This window comes from Vicia villosa, linkage group LG6 (assembly GCF_029867415.1).
Source record: "Vicia villosa cultivar HV-30 ecotype Madison, WI linkage group LG6, Vvil1.0, whole genome shotgun sequence".
NCBI classification, from domain to species: Eukaryota; Viridiplantae; Streptophyta; class Magnoliopsida; order Fabales; family Fabaceae; genus Vicia; species Vicia villosa.
In genome coordinates, this window is record NC_081185.1 from 102,114,923 (window position 1) to 102,133,473 (window position 18,551).

The 18,551-nt window shown below is 34.2% G+C and overlaps 1 non-coding gene across 1 annotated transcript; it reads left to right on the forward strand.

Annotated features, from left to right (window-relative positions):
* Positions 1-10,683: 10,683 nt before the first annotated feature.
* TRNAQ-UUG (transfer RNA glutamine (anticodon UUG)) lies at positions 10,684-10,755 on the forward strand. Its single transcript has one exon. It is a non-coding gene; the product is annotated as a tRNA-Gln (tRNA).
* Positions 10,756-18,551: the final 7,796 nt, after the last annotated feature.

Here is an 18,551-nt window from a genome sequence, read left to right on the forward strand (position 1 = left end):
TTATGATCATTTGAATGCCACAAAGGACGATGAAAAGGTAAAGACCATAAGGACTCAGAAGTTGATGCAGAATCTTAGATATTATCTAATGAGGTGTGTCGTCATAACCCGAGGTATTTTCGAGGTTGGGGGTTCATATGAGCAAAATAAAATCTTCCAGAATAACGAAGTGAATCAGTTGAAGAAGACCCAAAAGACTCACACTAAAAAGTTATCAACATTGGAAAAGCATTTGTTGAAAGCGAAACAACAGAAAGAGACCTTGGAATGTAATTGCTGGGAACTCAAAGATACTATCACCAACTTGGACAAAGATTTGGATGCATCCCATGAATCTCCTGAGACATTAAAAAAGTACCTCCAAGAAGCTCAAGTTGATATCCTTTTCGCGGGTGATTTAGCCTTCGAGAGGGCTAAAGCTCAAGCTCTCTGCCTTCATCCCGACTTAATGTATTTGAGATGGATTTCTTCAAGACGGTAGTGGATGGTCCTCTTGTAGACATGGTGGAAAATGAGTCTTCTCCTGACACCGACGTCTCAAAGGATGGTACTGTTGGTGAAGGATCCCTATACATTCATGAGGAGGAGAAGAACAAAGATTGATATATTGTTGTTTCATTTTTATATTTTTGTTGTTAGTCATCCATGGGGATTCATTTTGTAACGTTTTAGATATTTAAGCCTTTAGGAGGCCTCTTTAGCTTTAATATTTTGTAGTTTAACTATCTCATATTTCTTTGATAAATTAATTATATCTTATCAGCTTTCTAACTACAAATCGGCCAGTCCTTTAGTGGATCTTGGTGTAAGATCGAGGATTTGTTAACCAAGTTGCTTAAGATCAGAAGTATATTAACTTGACCGAGCCAGAGGTATATTAACATAGTCGATGTGCCAGAGGTATGTTAACATGGCTTTTTAAGGTCAGAGGTATATTAACATAACCGAGCTGAAGGTATATTTACATATCTTATTGTGCCAGAGGTATGTTAACATGGATTTTTGTAAGGTCATAGGTATATTAACATAACCTGACCAGAGTTATATTAACATAGCCTATTGTGCTAGAGGATCCTGATGGATCTCGGCTTGATGAGACTGGAAACGTCAAGTTGGTTCTCGTAATGGGTGTTTAAGGGAAAATTATTTTATTTAGCTTTTCTCTCATGTAAAACACATGAAACATGATCACATATTAAAATGAACTATGGGTGCCTCATTAAAAATCCTTTCCCTTGCAAAGGAAAATAGTGCTACCATATAATTTTTATTCAATAACATCATTACATTACATAAATTAACTTTAATAAAATCTTAGGCTCGCAACATTCCAAGCCCTGGGTATTTCAGCTCCTTCCAAACTCTCTAGTTTGTATGCTCCATTGTTCAACTTTTGCCTATCCAGAAAGGACCTTCCCAATTAGGAAAAAGTTTCCCTTTCTTTTTTGGGTCTGTAACTTTCTTCAAAACCAAGTCTCCTTCTCGAAATCCCCTAAGTCAAACTTTGATATCGAATCTCCAAGCCATTCTTTCTTTAGATGCGACAATAGGGTGTCCTTTAAAGTACTATCTTAGTTTTCTTGATGTGATAACTACTGTAAGGGCCAAGCGTTCGATCTTCTGGTGGCATAACTCTGCTCTCTTGTGAACTTTGCTGACGAAATAGATCGACCTTTATCCTTCATCGCTGTCTTGAAATAGAACAGAGCTTAAAGATTTATTAGAGACCGCCAGATATAGGGTGAGGGGAGAGTTTTCCTTAGAACAAACAAAAACTAGAGGGGCCGACAAAAAACACTTCACTTTTGTGAACGCTTTGTCACACTCTTCCGTATATTGAAAACTTTCCGTTTTTTTAAAGCTGTGAAGAAATGGATGGATTTATCACTTGTACAAGACAAAAAATGAGACAAGGCGGCTAATCTTCCAGTTAGCTTTTGGAACCTCTTTTACTGATTTTGGATTCCTCATATCGATGATTTCCTGACACTTGTCGGCATTTTCCTCAAATCCTCTATTGGTTAACTTGAAGCCGAGAAACTTCTCGATTTGTACTTCAAATGTGCATTTATCCAGGTTGAGCCTCATGTTGAAGTTTCTTATTGATGCGAAGGTTTCTTCTAAATCTTTGACGTGATCCTTCTTCTTGGGAGTTTTAACCATCATGTCATCTATGTATACGTCCAGGTTTCTTCCTATCTGGGAAGAGAACACTATATCCACTAACCTATGATAAGTAGCCACTACCTTTTCAAGCCAGATGGCATCACTTCATAATAATAGTTACTTCGATTTGTCATGAATGTTGTTTTGGGGGCATCCAAAGGATCCATCTGTATCTGGTTATAGCCAAAATAAGCATCCATAAAACTGAGTAGAGAAAAACCTGATATGTCATCAATGATCTAGTCGATGTGGGGTAACAGATAAGTATCCTTTGGGCAAGCCTTATTCAGGTCAGTGAAATCCACGCACATGCTTCACTTCTTAGATTTTTCTTTACCATGACGATGTTGGATAACCAAGTCGAATATTTTATCTCTCATATGAATTTGACATTCAAGAATTTTCCAATCTCTTCGGTTACTACCCTCATTTTCTCCTTGCCATCCTTTCGCTTTCTTTGGGATACTAGCTTCTTTGGGTTAATCTCGAGCATATCAGAGGGAGTCCAAGCAAAGAGATCTAAGTTGTCCCTTAATAATTTGATGATGCCGACCTCCTTTTCTTGGAATAGATTTGAGCCGCTCTGGGTGGTCTGGCAGTGTTTGAAGCCAATATCCACCTTTTTAACTCTTCCGTGGGAGTTAGGATATCTTCTGCCAGATCTTCCCGTAGGTCAAGGTCGACGAGGTTTTGATCGTTGTAGAATCTTGCTGAACTTTTTCTTTAGCTCCAGGAATTCTTTGTAACACTTTATTGTCTGCCCTTGATCACCCTTTATCATCCCCACTCGTCCATCATCCAAGGGGTACTTTAGGGTGAGATAGAGAGTTGATAATATTGCTTCAAGAGCGTTGAACTCCAGTCTCCCAATAATAATGTTGTAAGGGGAAGTTGTGTTCACAATCAAGAACCTCACCTTGACGCCCTTGGAATTTTCACCACTACCAAAGATAATCAAGATAGGCAGGTGACCTAGAACCTGTACATGTTCACCAGAAAAGCCTACTTTTTACTCTTAAAAGGTAAGAAATCAGTCGGGTCCATATTCATACCTTTAAGTGCATCTCATATGAGATATCCATAGAACTACCCGAATCAATAAGTACATGTTTCACATTCCAATTGTGGATTTGTAATTTGATGACTATATGATTATTTTCATGGGCTAGAACTCCTTTCGTATCCCTCTTGGAAAAACTAGTATCAATGGGTTTTGTTTTAGCATCTAAGATTAACTTTTGAGAAACGTGCATTGCTGATCGCCAATATCTTTTCCTAATATAGCTAGTTTCTCCTCCGCCAGCACAACCTCTTGAGATGGTGTTGAGTGTATGACGTGTCATCCTAGTTTCTCAAACTTTTTCGTTATTTTATCCTTTTAGGAGAAGGATTTTCTGAGTCGAGATCTCGCCGAATAGGGTTTCTTAATAAATATAAGTATAAATAATTCCTAACTATTTATTTCCATAAATGTAATTCATACTGCAAACAAACAACACCTTATAGATGATAACACTTACTATAACAATTTTTGGTATAAATATATAAATTTTTAGTAAAAATATATGAAAAATGATAAGGGTCAACCTTTTGATTATACATCCACCCTACTAGCAGAAAATATATTTAAAATTTCTCGTTTTAAACTTATAAGGATCTCTCTTATGTTGTCTTATTTATAAAAAAAAATTATATTATTTATAATTTTAAAAAATAATTTTTTTAAAGCTTTTTATTTTACTATTATTTCAGCTTTTAAAATTAAAATATAACCTTCAAATTATTTTAGATGGTTTTGAATAAATATTTATCGTTAAAGAATTAATTAAATTAATATTTTATAAATATCATTACGTAAAAAATAAAAATATTTATAATACATTAACTATAATTTTAATTTTATAGTTGAGCTTTTAAGAAAGAGGAGGGTTACCAACAGTAAGTTATCAACACTTATTCTCCATCTTGACCATTAATTATTCTCAATCTAATGGTTAAAATTAATGAGTATTGATTTTCTCTCTTCATATTTAATTACTCATTAATTTCAATCATTAGATTAAAAATAATTAATGGTCAAGATGGGGAGTAAGTGTTGATAACTTACTCTTGGAGTAAATATAACCCTCCTTTTTAAGAAATATGTCAAAAGGAAATATTGGTAAGGTCAAAAGTGAACACGTGACAAATTATTTTTTAAGAGTCGGTTAAAAGTTAATACTCCCTCCGTTTTTTATTATAAGTCGTTTTGGAAAAAAAATTTGTATTTAAATATAAGTCGCTTTACAATTTCAATGAATAATTAATGCTACTTTTCCTATTATATCCTTAAATATTTATTATTCTCTCTCATTTCAATTATATAAATTTATCTTCCATATGTCATTAATGAAAGATAATTTTGTAAAAACTTTCGTAATTTCTCATTTTAATACAACAATTATTATTTTTCTTAAATTGTGTGAAAAGTTAAAACGACTTATAATAAAAAACGGAGGGAGTATATATTTTTAAATATTTAATAATAAAAATGAGCTAAACAAAGAGGAGAAGGACAAGAATTGAATGAAGATCTTTAACTCACGACACGAGCAAGGGGAGGCAAGTCAGTCAACACTGAATTTCCTTCATGCAACATGTGAGCAAAGAACAATATGTCATTAATGAAACACAAGGCCAACAAATCACGTTCTTATTCTTTTTTTACAAAGACAAATCACGTTTCTATTATCATGGTTCCACTCCAAGCAGTATCCACAAATCACGTTCCTATAACCAAACATGGTTCCAGTCCAAACAATTCAACCATTTAACTTTGAAGTGTCTAAGAAACTAAATAATAATTGGAGAATGCTTGGATTACTAACAAAGAATCAGACTCGAGCCAAAACAATTCCAATTATTCCTATGAGCTATCTCAATAGTAATCATGGTTTCAATGAGCTTAGCATGAAAGGCATACACTTCACCAATGAAACTTGCAAAACTGCCAATGGTGTAGCAGGGCCGGTCCAACCTGTTTAGAGGTTTAAAGCAAATTTTAAAGTGAGGTCTTTAAAATGTATTTCAAAATATTAATTTTGTAGTTGTTAAGAGTTGAACTAAATAGCAATAGAAAAAGAGGCCTATATATTAACAATTCAACTACAATAATATATGTAATTCAAATGTCATTATATATTTTTATATCTAAATAAAAAAAAAAAATTTGAGGTATTTTTTAAGCCCAAACTTTTGAGGCCTAAAGCCCCAGCTTTAGCAGCTTGACCCTTGGGCCGGCCCTGTGGTGTAGCAAAGTCACATTTGAAGAATATATGCTCAGTGGTTTCCTCGAATTTCTGATAGAGAGAACATATTGAAGGTAGGTGCATGCCTCTAGCAACATGATTGTCATTAGTAGGAGTTTATCATGAAGCATTCTCCAAATAAGAGAATAGTTGAAGGAATGTAGGGAGCCTAAATGGAATTGCACCCGATGACATTAGGAGACCTTTTGGCAAAGAAAACGTAAGCTTGCTTGAGGGACAAGTCACGTGAGTTAATAGGGTTTCAAACTTTCCTGTCCTCAAATTCCTCCAAAGGAATGTGACACGAGCTAATAATGTTCATTTGATCGGGATATGCAATCTTCAAGTTGTCAAAAATAGACCATTTTTTATGTTAATGATGAAATCAATAACTTTGGAAGTAAGAGAAGTGTGGTTAACTAGAGGTATACTAGTAATTGTTAAGAATCTAACTATAATTGTTAATGATTGTATTAAATGATTTCTCCAGACCACTCCAAAAAGATGAGTAAATGTGATGAATTTTTTTTCCATGTCTAAAAACTTCTAACTTAATAGAGAATGGCCCAACTTAAGGAGAATGGCCTAACCTATATAGGTTCAGGTCAGGGCACACATTTTTTTAAATAGAAAAGGCTTAGGCTTTTTTATAAGTCTATATAGTTAAAAAGGTCAGGCCTCAGGCCCTAAAAAAAATCTTTTAAGCCTATCAGGCCGACCTATTTAAATAAATATGAACATTTTTTATTATCATTATGTTATGTTTTGTACTTTGATTTAAAATACATAAATAAAACTTGATTATCTTGAAGACCTTGTGAAAATAAGATGAAAACACGTGATGAATATTGTTTTCATAAGTTCTCTTAAATAAGTCAATACAAACAAATTTTTAGTCTCTTGCTTTTTTTAGTTAGTTAGTCTATTTAAACATTATTTTAATTTCTTATTTACATATGTCTAAAACAAATAGGCTTTTATGTAGGTTAACAGGCTAACCAGACCTTCAAAAAGGTCAGACTCAGGCCTAAAAATAAACCTACGACAGACTACAGGTCAGACTTAAACTTCTATTTTTGTGACAAGTCAGACTCAGGCTTGGCAAAACCTAGCTCAGCCCAGCCTATTTCCACCCCTATTGTAAAATTAACAAAGTTCTAGAAACGTTTTAAGTTAGCGACTTTGTTTATGATAAAAGGATATCTCAAAGCAATATCACCTTTCTCTTGTTGGTCTACAATATTTTTGCCATGGCATGATTACAATCTTCTTTTCTCAATGTATTCACTCCATATGAAGTTTCTCATCAAGTCTCTATGTTTTTTTATGAGAAAGAGAAGTCAATCATAAATATGAATACAATTCATAAGCATATCATAAATAATTAATTTGACTAATTGGATGTTATTCTCTCCGTCTCAAAATATAAGAGAGAAAAATGTTTGTTCCAAAATATAAGGAAAAAAATTATCTTTCATTTTTTTCAAGGTAAAATTAAATACAAATTGTATTTAATTTAGATTCTCTCTCATCATTTCTATAACCAACAACCAATTAAATTTTTTTTATATCTTTTAAAGCACTTTATTTCAAGAAAATCATAAGTCAAATGATGGTGTTTTTACTTTTTCTTAATAAACATGATTTGTTTTTTTCTCTTATAATTTAAAATTGAGGGAGTATCATCCATAGATAATCCATAGATAAGAGAGAAGCCTTTCAAACTTCAAACTTTAGCTTGACTCTATCAACCAAAAATTGATAGTATTTGGCCTTTGGTCTATCTTTGAAAATAGACAACCTAAGATATAGGAAAGAGGAGTAGCCAATACAAAAGCCAAGCTTGTTGGAAAAATAAAGATGCATCGAATAGGACACAACACCAACATAGATGATTGATTTGTTAACATGCCAGAAACAATCAGCATCCCTACGTAAAAGAGAATGGATAACCTTGGATAGAATTGGTGTCCCATTTGTAGAAAAGTATAAGGTCATCAACATAAAGGGCGTGAGATAGGCTCATTAGAGATATAGAGAAGAAGTTAGGTGCAGTTTTCCCAACAACAAAGTTAGTGAATTTTCTTTTGTCAACTTTGAGTTTATTTTGGCCCATTAACTTAAAAAAAAGTCTATGTTGGTCCTTTAACTCTTTAAAACTTGTCATGTTAGTCATTTTTATCTAATTATCAATGAATTTATTTATTTCGCTAATTAGACTAAAAAGAGTAATATGATATATTCTGAAGAGTTAAGAGATCAATATATAACTTTTTTAAGTTAAGGAACAAAAATGAACCTCGATATTAACATACGATAGCGAAAAATATATTAAGCCCAAATTTAGTATCCTTTTTGGCCCTGTACGTTAATCTTGGTGTTCATTTCGCTCTCTTAATTTTAAAAAGGTACACATAATGATCTCTTAACTTTTCAAAAAATAATGTTGGTCTTTTTCATCTAATTAGTCAAAAAACTAATAAATTGATCTTTAAATTCGTCACTAATTAGAGGAAAAGGACTAACATGATACGCTTTGAAGAGTTAATGGATCAATATGGACATTTTTTAAGTTAAGAGATCAAAATGAACCACAGAGTTAAGATAGAGGATAGAAAAGAGTTTTAAACAGTTATTATGTACAATTAAGTAAGCCAAAAAAATTTAAAAAGATAACAAGGTGCCTATGACCTAATGGATAAGGCATTTGACTTCTAACCAAGCCATTGTGGGTTTGAGTTTCATTGGGTGTGATATTTTTGCTCCTTTTTTGTATCAGTAATATTGGATTGTGGGTTTGAATCCCGGGTGTGATATTTTTGCTCCTTTTTTTTATATCACTAATACTAATCTTTAATAAATATTTATTATATTGAATAAAAAATAATATTAAAAGTGTACTTATTTATATATAAATTTTTAGTGTTATTTATATAAAATTGAAAAAGAAAAACAAAAAAAAACAAAGTATAATAAGGCACCCATAACTTAATTGATAATGCACTTGACTTCTAATCAACCGATGGGTTCGAGTCCCACTAGGCGTGATATATTTGATCCCCTTTTATTGTGAAAGAATTTAAAACAAGAATAATAAAATTATATTATTATATATTTAAATTAATATAAAAAATTGATTGGAAGAACTTGAATATGAATTTCTTTTATGAGAGTTGCTAACATAGTTACCTTGTTAAGAGCTCATTTGAAATAAAAAATCTATGGCCACATGGAAATTTACTCCACAAATCTTGCATAAATCTGCGCAACAACATTTAAACATAATTTATCAAGCAAGAGGTCTATAGGATTTTAGTATGTAAAAAGTGATAGGTCTAAACTAGCCCGTGAGGTAGGTATATATAGCCTATTTCTAACCTAGCTAAATGAGAAGATTCTCGAGGATATAATTTTGGGCATGACTCACACGAACACGGCTCTATTACACAACATGGTGGATGACTTATCAATGAAGGTACATCAAGGTATGGCTAGCCAAACCCGTTGGCCTCAATGTTACTATCTCGGTAATAAGTCACACAATGACATTGCGTTAGGTAACATGATAGATGGCTCAATGCTGAAGATAATGCAAGATGTGGCGAGTTCACCCTCATGTTTAGCATGTGTCTTACCACGCCTAACCTCATTTTTTCACGGGCTTAGGTGATAGTATTTTCATAATAATTCACAATCCCCAAGCACGAGGTTTACAAGGGTGATGACACGCTGTCATTGCATAATTTTTACGAGTATTTTCAATTATTTTAATTTGTTTTCGAGTTAATATAAGCTAGTTTAAAGAAAAAATATGGAAAATGAAAGAAGAGAAAGAAAAAGGAAAATTGTGGGAATTAGAGAAAAAAAACAAGAAAAAATAAATAAATAACCCTTGAAATTTTTGTGGCTCATTGTAGCTACTATAAGATTCCATTGTGGCACGATGTAAAACATTGTGGCCGAGATTTTTTTTTTTTGCCAGTACATTCTGGTCACTATGGATAACATTGTGACCACTATGGGATGCGTTTCTGTCATGTTTTGACTACTTTAAAGGGTAAAAGGGCATATTTTATAAGGGTTATGAATTTTGGAGATAGAAAGTGACGCCAAGGCAATTCTGGAGCTTCGAAATTGGAGTTTTTCAGCTATTAGAGACCTTTTTTTTCATTGAGTTTCACGTACTTCTCTTATAAATTCATAGTATTGACTTGTATTACTATGAGTAGCTAATTTACTATTGATTAGGTTTTGTTAGACGAAGTTGATTTAATCTATTGAACTATATAACTGACTCTATACTATTTTTCAAGATTTGATATTCTAGTTGTTATTCCATTATTCTTGAACATAATGTTATTTATGTGTTGACTAGCATAAGAATTGAATTTAGGTTCGTAGCGATTACTGACCTAATGTTGTGAACCCGAAATAGAATCATTGTTCAAACTTAGTAATTGATTTAGGAATAAATAACTATAAGTTTGTGAGTGAGAAATTAACAAACTGTTCTTGCCTATTTTTACTTCGAATTCGCCTAAAGAAATAGGGTGTCGCTGTTAACAAGAGTGAGTTATACACTAAAGAATAAAATATAACGGTCGTGTTAATTAATCGTAATTATAAAAATCACTTCATAGAAACAGACGCAATTACAACAGTGATAATCAGTGGACTCGAAACGAAATCAAATCGTTTTCTCCATATCGTATTTTTCAGCAGCTTTATTTTTCGCAATTCTTTTACAAATCAAGTATTTATTCTTAGAGCATACTATTCACCTTGTTAAAATAATAAAAAAAAAGTAGATTTAAAAAAAAAAAGTGAAATATTTTTTAAGGATAAAATATAAAAGTGAAAAATCATACCGAATGAAATGTGTACTTATAGCAAAGTGATAAAGAAAATTATGAATGAGAGGGAGAGTTCAGCTACATACTATTCCAAAAGTCATATTTTAAACATTGGGATCGATTGTGCTAACATTAGAAACCAAAAGAAAAAGAAAAGAACAAGAAGAAACTATATAGTTTAATGTTGCTCACGTTATTAAAGAAAGAAAAAATAACTAGCGTTATCAATAAAATTATTTGGATGCGATTATGTGTAACAAAATCTGAGGTCTTATTTGTTCGTTTTAATTCATTTTGATGGGTGAAATTATGAATAATAGAAAATGAAGAGTAAAGTATTAGTCAAATTAAAAAAGCAAGCGCAGAATAAACAAATGGGTTCTATGGTGTAGTGGTTAGCACTCTGGACTTTGAATCCAGCGACCTGGGTTCGACTCCCGGTAGGACCTATTATTTTTGAATTAGTTTTCTAGTTTTCTCAATACTTTTCTATGTATATTTCAATTGAGTCTCTTTATTAAATGATTTTTTTTTTAACTTTAATTAAATGACACTAATGTATCTTTTCTTACATAGACATAGGGGTAGGACCTATTATTTTTGAATTAGTTTTCTAGTTTTCTCAATACTTTTCTATGTATATTTCAAACGTTTTTAAAAGATGTTTCAGAGAAAGAACTACTTGAGTAATATGAATGAAGTTTATTTTAGTTTAGAACTACACCAATAAATTTAAATGGAATGGTTTTTCTCCTAAAATATGATTAATCGAAAAATTACATTACCTTCCGTTGAGTCTCTTTATTAAATGATTTTTTTTTTAAACTTTAATTAAATGACACTAATATATCTTTTCTTACATAGACATAAGGATGGCACAAATGTTAAACAAGCGCTAGTTTCCTTTTTAAAGGTTACTTTTGCGGAGTCAACTAGAATACTCCAGGACTGATTGCTTTATTTTGTTATATAATGTGTATCTGGTTTGTATTAAATGCAAATAGTGACTTTAACGTAAAAGTAAACACTGAAATTAAAGGCTTTAAAGTAAATCAAAGCAATAAAAAGGCAGTAAATGTGCACTGAAAGATAAAATGTAATGTAAAATGATTGCATTAATTAAACTGGTACGCATACGTACATTCCAAAGTTGCACTCGTTACTCATTATTGCGCAGAGATTTGAGTTTACTTGTGTTTATGTAGAAAATGCGGACCCTTAACTATTCCTATGAGACTTGCTTAAATAGTAAAAATAAAATAACTACTACTAACGGTCGACTGGTCATCAGTCAACACGTGTCTTCGACATGCAAGATCTTCAATTGTGAGACCTCCACGCGTCCTGTGAGAACTGCCAGAAAAACTGCTGGAAACTGCCTCTTAACTTCTAAAACCTCTCGACTTCCACTTCAGTTTCTGCAGCCAAAATTCTTAAGTCTTCGCATACTTTTGGTCGAACGCTGAAGCCTCTGATAATCTTCCTAGTCGAACAGCTTCGACTACTAAGCATTACTTAGTCGAACCGCTTCGACCCAAATGACAATGTAGATCTTTGATTGAGGCCCAATTACCAATTTAGGCCCTTTTTACCAAATTGAGGCCCAATTACCAATTCTAAGCCCCAGTTACCCATTTATTGGTAAGTCGAAATCCTAGGGTAACAAATTGCCCCCCAAGCGACTTCTTTCGACTGACTTTAGAAAAGAGAAAAGATGGCGTTTCAGTTCTTTCTTGGGTTTCGACTTTTGTTAATTCCCATTACGCCATGATTACATTTCATTTTCCCAGGCACTAATTATTACCTAAACGCTAGGTTAGTGGGCTATAACTGCTCCCAGCTTGCTTGTGTCAGTTTCCAAGACATTTAATACGACCTTTGATTTTCTAACTTCCTTTCCCACGTTTGTCTTGCTGAAATAACTACACATTCTCTATATATATAGCCTCATTCCTTCCATTTCCTTTTACATTTCCCTACGCACAACATCTTAAACATTTTCATCCTTCAATCTTTGTCTTCAAACCATGGCACAACCTTTAACAAACGCCAACATAAGATCCTGCATCAAGAAAGAATTTAAACTTTATGAAGAAGAGTTTGATGCGAACCACATCAACGTTCGTGCTCTTTATGCTAGTCAAGGGCTTGAATTTTATCCTGAAATTTTAGATGGTAACATTTATCCCTGCATGCTGATTGAATTCTGGAGATTTGCATCTTTGCGCGTAGATCCGGAAGGGAAGACTACTATAACCTCCAACATTCGAGGGGCTCATGTCATCATCACTCCCTCAACAATTTCTGATTTGTTGAAATGCAGCAATACCGGTGAAACTTTTGTTGACAATATTTTCGACATGAACACTTCTAATATGTTAGGGGATCTTATGGACAATGACCCCTTTTGTGCCAAAGTCGTCAAAATTTGGCACCAACTTTTGGTGGGCAACTTTCGTCCACGCAACCATGATAAAAATAGCATCATGGTGGAAGACTTGGAATTGATTTCCTGTGCCCTTCAGGGGAAGAAAATCAACTTTCCTCTATTGATTTTTAAGTAACTTATGGAAGCTGTCTCTTTGACTGCCTCTCATCAAGGAATGGTGACTTGTCTTCCTTATGGAAGATTTTTGTCCTACCTATTTCTCAGGCAAGGTGTGGTGAGGAGAATGCATAAGGCCGGACGTATGGATATGTTCGAAGCCGAAAGTCTGCCTCTATTATCCTTGGAAGACATCTACCGAAGAGTTAACTAATATTGGATATTTTAGTGGCTTTAGGCTTTTTTTTTGTAATGACTGCGCATTTTATGAAGGAACTTTTTGTAATGACTGGCCAAGTTTTTAGCCATTTTAATATAATCTCTTAGTTTTTATTCTCTTATGTGATTTTCTTGAAGTATAGGTTTATATATTTTCAAATATTTACCATTTATCCTCAAGATTCGACCATCTGAATTTAGTTCTTCAATTTCATATGCATTGTTTGAAAACACTTGCAAAATTTTAAACGGTCCTTCCCAATTTGGGGACCATTTACCCAATAACTTATTCCTTTGATCCATGGGTAAAATAACCTTCCATACATAATTACCTACCATGAATGTCTTCTCTTTGACTTTTTTGTTGTAGGCCTTCGCTACCTTCTCCTTTTGTCTTATTAACCTATCCAACGCTATTAGCCTTTCTTCGTCTAATTCTACTAACTCATCTAACATCATATTCCAGTATTCGTCAGACGAAAGACTGTTTTGTCGTTGAATTCTTGTTGACTGTAGGTGAATTTCTGCATGCAACACAGCTGAAGGATAGAAAAACACTTAGAAAAGGGGGGTTTGAATAAGTGTAGTCTAAAAACTTGAACGATAAAAACAATTTGCACAGTTATTTTTATCCTGGTTCGTTGTTAACTAAACTACTCCAGTCCACCCCCACGGAGTGATTTACCTCACCTGAGGATTTAATCCACTAATCGCAACAGATTACAATGGTTTTCCACTTAGCCCACGACTAAGTCTTCTAGAGTATCCTGATCACAACCTGATCACTCTAGGAACAAATGCTTAGACACAAGCTAAGACTTTCTTAGAGTATCCTGACCACCACGTGATCACTCTAATTACAACTGCTTAGACACAAGCTAAGACTTCCTAGAGTATCCAGATCAACACTTGATCACTCTAGTTACTTACAAATTAATGTAATCAATTCTAAGAGTATTACAAATGCTTCTGAAAAGCTATAATCACAACAGTGATATTTCTCTTAACGTTTAAGCTTAATCTCACTAATATATTACAACAGCAATGTAGTGAGCTTTGATGAAGATGAAGTTTCTGAGCTTTGAGTTGAACAGCGTTTCAGCAAGTTTTTCAGAACAAGTTCGTTCAGGATTGGTTCAGAGTTTGTAACCTTGCTTCTCATCAGAACTTCATATTTATAGGCGTTTGAGAAGATGGCCGTTGGGAGCATTTAATGCTTTGCGTGTTCCGTACAACATTGCATTTAATGTTTCACGCTTTTGTCAACTACCTCGAGCCTTGTTCACGCTGTGTCTACTGACGTTGCCTTTAATAGCTTCCAACGTTCCTTTTGTCAGTCAGCGTAGCCTGCCACCTGTACTTTCTTCTGATCTGATGTTTGTGTATACAACGTTTGAATATCATCAGAGTCAAACAGCTTGGTGCATAGCATCTTCTTGTCTTCTGACCTTGAAGTGCTTCTGAGTGTGATACCATGAGAACTTCAGTGCTTCTGCTTCTGATCTCAAGTTCTTCTGATGCTTCCATAAACCCATGTTCTGATTCTGCTTTGACCATCTTCTGATGTTTTGCCAGACCATGTTCTGATGTTGCATGCTGAACCTTCTGAGACAAAGCTTCTGAGCGCTGATTTGTGCATACTCTTTATATATTTCCTGAAAAGGAAATTGCAATGTATTAGAGTACCACATTATCTCACACAAAATTCATATCCTTGTTATCATCAAAACTAAGAATATTGATCAGAACAAATCTTGTTCTAACAATCTCCCCCTTTTTGATGATGACAAAAACATATATAAATGATATGAATTTGCGATCAGAAAGAGCAGACAGCTAAAGACAATTACACAGCTATAACATAAGCATGTGAATATGTCTCCCCCTGAGATTAACAATCTCCCCCTGAGATGAATAATCTCCCCCTGAAATTAATACTAGAAGAATTTTATAAATAAAAGACTTCCCTGAGTATTTCAGTAGAGACGTTCACAGTGCTTGATCTACAGAACATTCATGACTTCTGATTTCTGCTTCCATAAGACAGCTTCAGAACATTGAATTTCTTTGATCTTCAGAACATTCACAGCTTCTGACTTTTGCTCCCATCGGACAGCTTCAGAACTTGAATTTCTTTGATCTTCAGAACATTCACAGCTTCTGACTTCTGCTTCCATCGGACAGCTTCAGAACTTGAATTTCTTTGATCTTCAGAACATTCACAGCTTCTGACTTCTGCTTCCATCGGACAGCTTCAGAACTTGAATTTCTTTGATCTTCAGAACATTCACAGCTTCTGACTTCTGCTTCCATCGGACAGCTTCAGAACTTGAATTTCTTTAGATCTTCAGAACATTCACAGCTTCTGATTCTTGCTTCCATTGGGACAGCTTCAGAGCTTGAATTTCTTCTTTCATCACTTCATGCTAGATTGTATCAGAACATTGTTGAATGTACCAGAGCATCATCAGAGCATCTCTACATCCTGAAATGTTACAGAACAAAACTAAACGACAAAAGTCAGCATGAATGAGTCAGAACATAGAATATGTTTCAGAACACATAATATGTATCAGAGCCATATAGAATGTGTCAGAACAAATAGACAAAATGTTTCAGAGCATATTCTATCATTAGAATATCTGAACATTCTTCCTTCTTGCTTCTGATTCTGAAGCTTCATAGCACTCAGCTTGCTTCAAGAATCCAAGAACTTGATTCATCTTGTTGCTTCTTATGTTGATCTTGTAAAGAGAATCTTCAATTCCTGCAACAACACAACTTAAAGCATAGAACTTTGCAAGTTCTGTTAGTAATGTGAGGCCTTTTTACCCGGTAACTGATAATATTAATTAGATCATTTATCATATATTTTCTCCCCCTTTTTGTCATAACATCAAAAAGAATATAAAAGATTCAGATGTAAAGCAAGAGACAAAAGGAATGAAACAGAAATAAACTTTTTCATTGATTTGAACAAAGAAAAGTACACAAAAGGATGCAGAACAAGCAGATGCAACAAGGAAAGAAAAAACTACAAAGACCAAAGACTAAGACCCTAGTCTAGATAAAATCCGCGCCAGAACATCATGAATCCTGTCAGTGCTTACAGTTTGCCTTGCCATGAAGGAGTGAAACTCAACACTGGTTGCTTCTTGCATGCCCAAACGAGAAGCCAGCATGGCCTAATTCTGATGTAGAACTTCCAAGGTCTCCATCAGAACTGAAGGTTCACCAGACGAAGAGGCACCAGAACTTCCACCATCAAGAGGTTTAAACACACGTCTAGCATAGTTTCCAGACATCATAGCTTCAAAGGGGTTCACCTTGAGAGGATCGTAGGTGATCCTTACTCTTTTTGGTTTGTTTTCTGGTTCATCAGTTGCCTTTCTCTTTTGTTTACGATCAGTTTCTTGGTTTGATGAGCTTGATGAAGGATTCATGATGAAGTTTGCAGATAGTGAAAACCGCTAGGCTTTATGATATGAATGCAAAGAGAGGGAGAGATAGCGAAAAAGAAACTGAATGCAAGAGAGAGAAATATAAGAGGGAAAAGAAACGTTTGAAGAATATAAAAGAAAAAAATGAAAAGAAATGATGGATAGCATTTAATGTTACGTGACGTGAGGAGAGATAATAATGACAAAAGAAGTGATTAGCACAGTTACCTAAGTAGGCGTCCCCTCAACTACACGCACACTTGTCCAGAAATAGTGAACACGTGTTTACCATCTGGATAGCCAGTTACAGCTGTTTTACTTTTAAAGAGATTCTGAGTCAACTTAGACAATGAAACGTTAGTAATAACAGAATCACTACTTCTAATTGATTACAATCAGAACTTCTTATAAAAGACTAATCCAATCTCATTTCAGAAGATACTCATACATAAGATCTTCTCATCTTCTCATTCTGGGCATAAATCCATACTGATATTCTTCAGAATGAACTTAAACCTATCTTCAGCAAGGGGTTTTGTAAAGATATCAGCCCATTGATGGTCTGTATCCACAAAGTTTAAAGATATAACACCCTTCTGAACATAGTCCCTTATGAAATGATGTTTAATCTCAATATGTTTAGCTTTTGAATGTAAAATAGGATTCTTAGATAAACATATAGCAGAAGTATTATCACAGAAGATAGGAATGTTACTCTCATATATCTGATAATCTTCTAGCTGACTTCTCATCCAGAGCATTTGTGTGCTACAACCAGCAGCAGCAACATATTCTGCTTCTGTTGTTGAGAGGGCAATTGTAGCTTGCTTCTTGCTGTACCATGAGATCAGATGACTTCCAAGGAATTGACAACTTCCAGAAGTGCTCTTCCTTTCTATTCTATCTCCAGCATAGTCAGCATCACAGAATCCTACTAAGTTGTAATCTTTGGATCTTCTGTAAACTAAACCAACATTAGTAGTACCTTTCAGATACCTCAGAATTCTCTTAACCGCAGTTAAATGAGATTCTCTCGGATCTGATTGGAATCTAGCACACAAACAAACACTGAAGAGAATGTCAGGTCTAGAAGTAGTTAGGTATAGAAGAGATCCAATCATACCTCTATACAACTTCTGATCTACCTTCTTACTTACCTCATCCTTACCTAGGATACATGTTGGATGCATAGGAGTTTTGGCTTCTTTGCTTTCAGAAAGATTAAACTTCTTCAGAAGTTCTTTCACATACTTCGTTTGATGAACATAAGTTCCGTCAGAAGTTTGGTTGATTTGAATTCCAAGGAAATACTTGAGTTCTCCCATCATGCTCATTTCAAATTCAGCCTGCATAGACTCAGCAAACTCCTTTCCAAGTGTAGCATTAGATGTTCCAAAGATGATATCATCAACATATATTTGACATATTAAAATATCCTTTTTAAAGGTTTTACAAAAGATATTAGTGTCCACTTTTCCTCTAGTGAAACCATTTTCCAGAAGGAAAGAACTTAAACGTTCATACCAAGCTCTCAGAGCTTGCTTCAATCCGTATAATGATTTCTTTAATTTAAAAACATGATTTGGAGACTTGGAGTCTTCAAAACCAGGAGGTTGATGGACATAAACTTCTTCATCTATATAACCATTTAAGAAGGCACTCTTGACATCCATCTGATAAAGAGTGATGTTATGTTGAGTGGCAAAAGAAATTAATAGACGAATAGATTCTAACCTGGCCACTGGTGCAAAGGTTTCTGTGTAGTCAATCCCTTCTTGCTGACTATAACCTTGAGCAACCAGTCTGGCTTTGTTTCTTACCACTTCTCCCTTCTCGCTTAGCTTGCTTCTGAACACCCACTTAGTGCCGATGATGTTAAATCCTTTTGGTCTAGGAACCAAGTCCCATACGTCATTCCTTGTAAACTGATTTAGTTCTTCTTGCATGGCAATTATCTAGTCAGGATCTTCTAGAGCTTGGTCAACAGAAGTTGGCTCGATCAAAGAAACATGACCTAATTGACATTCTGCATTGTTCTTAA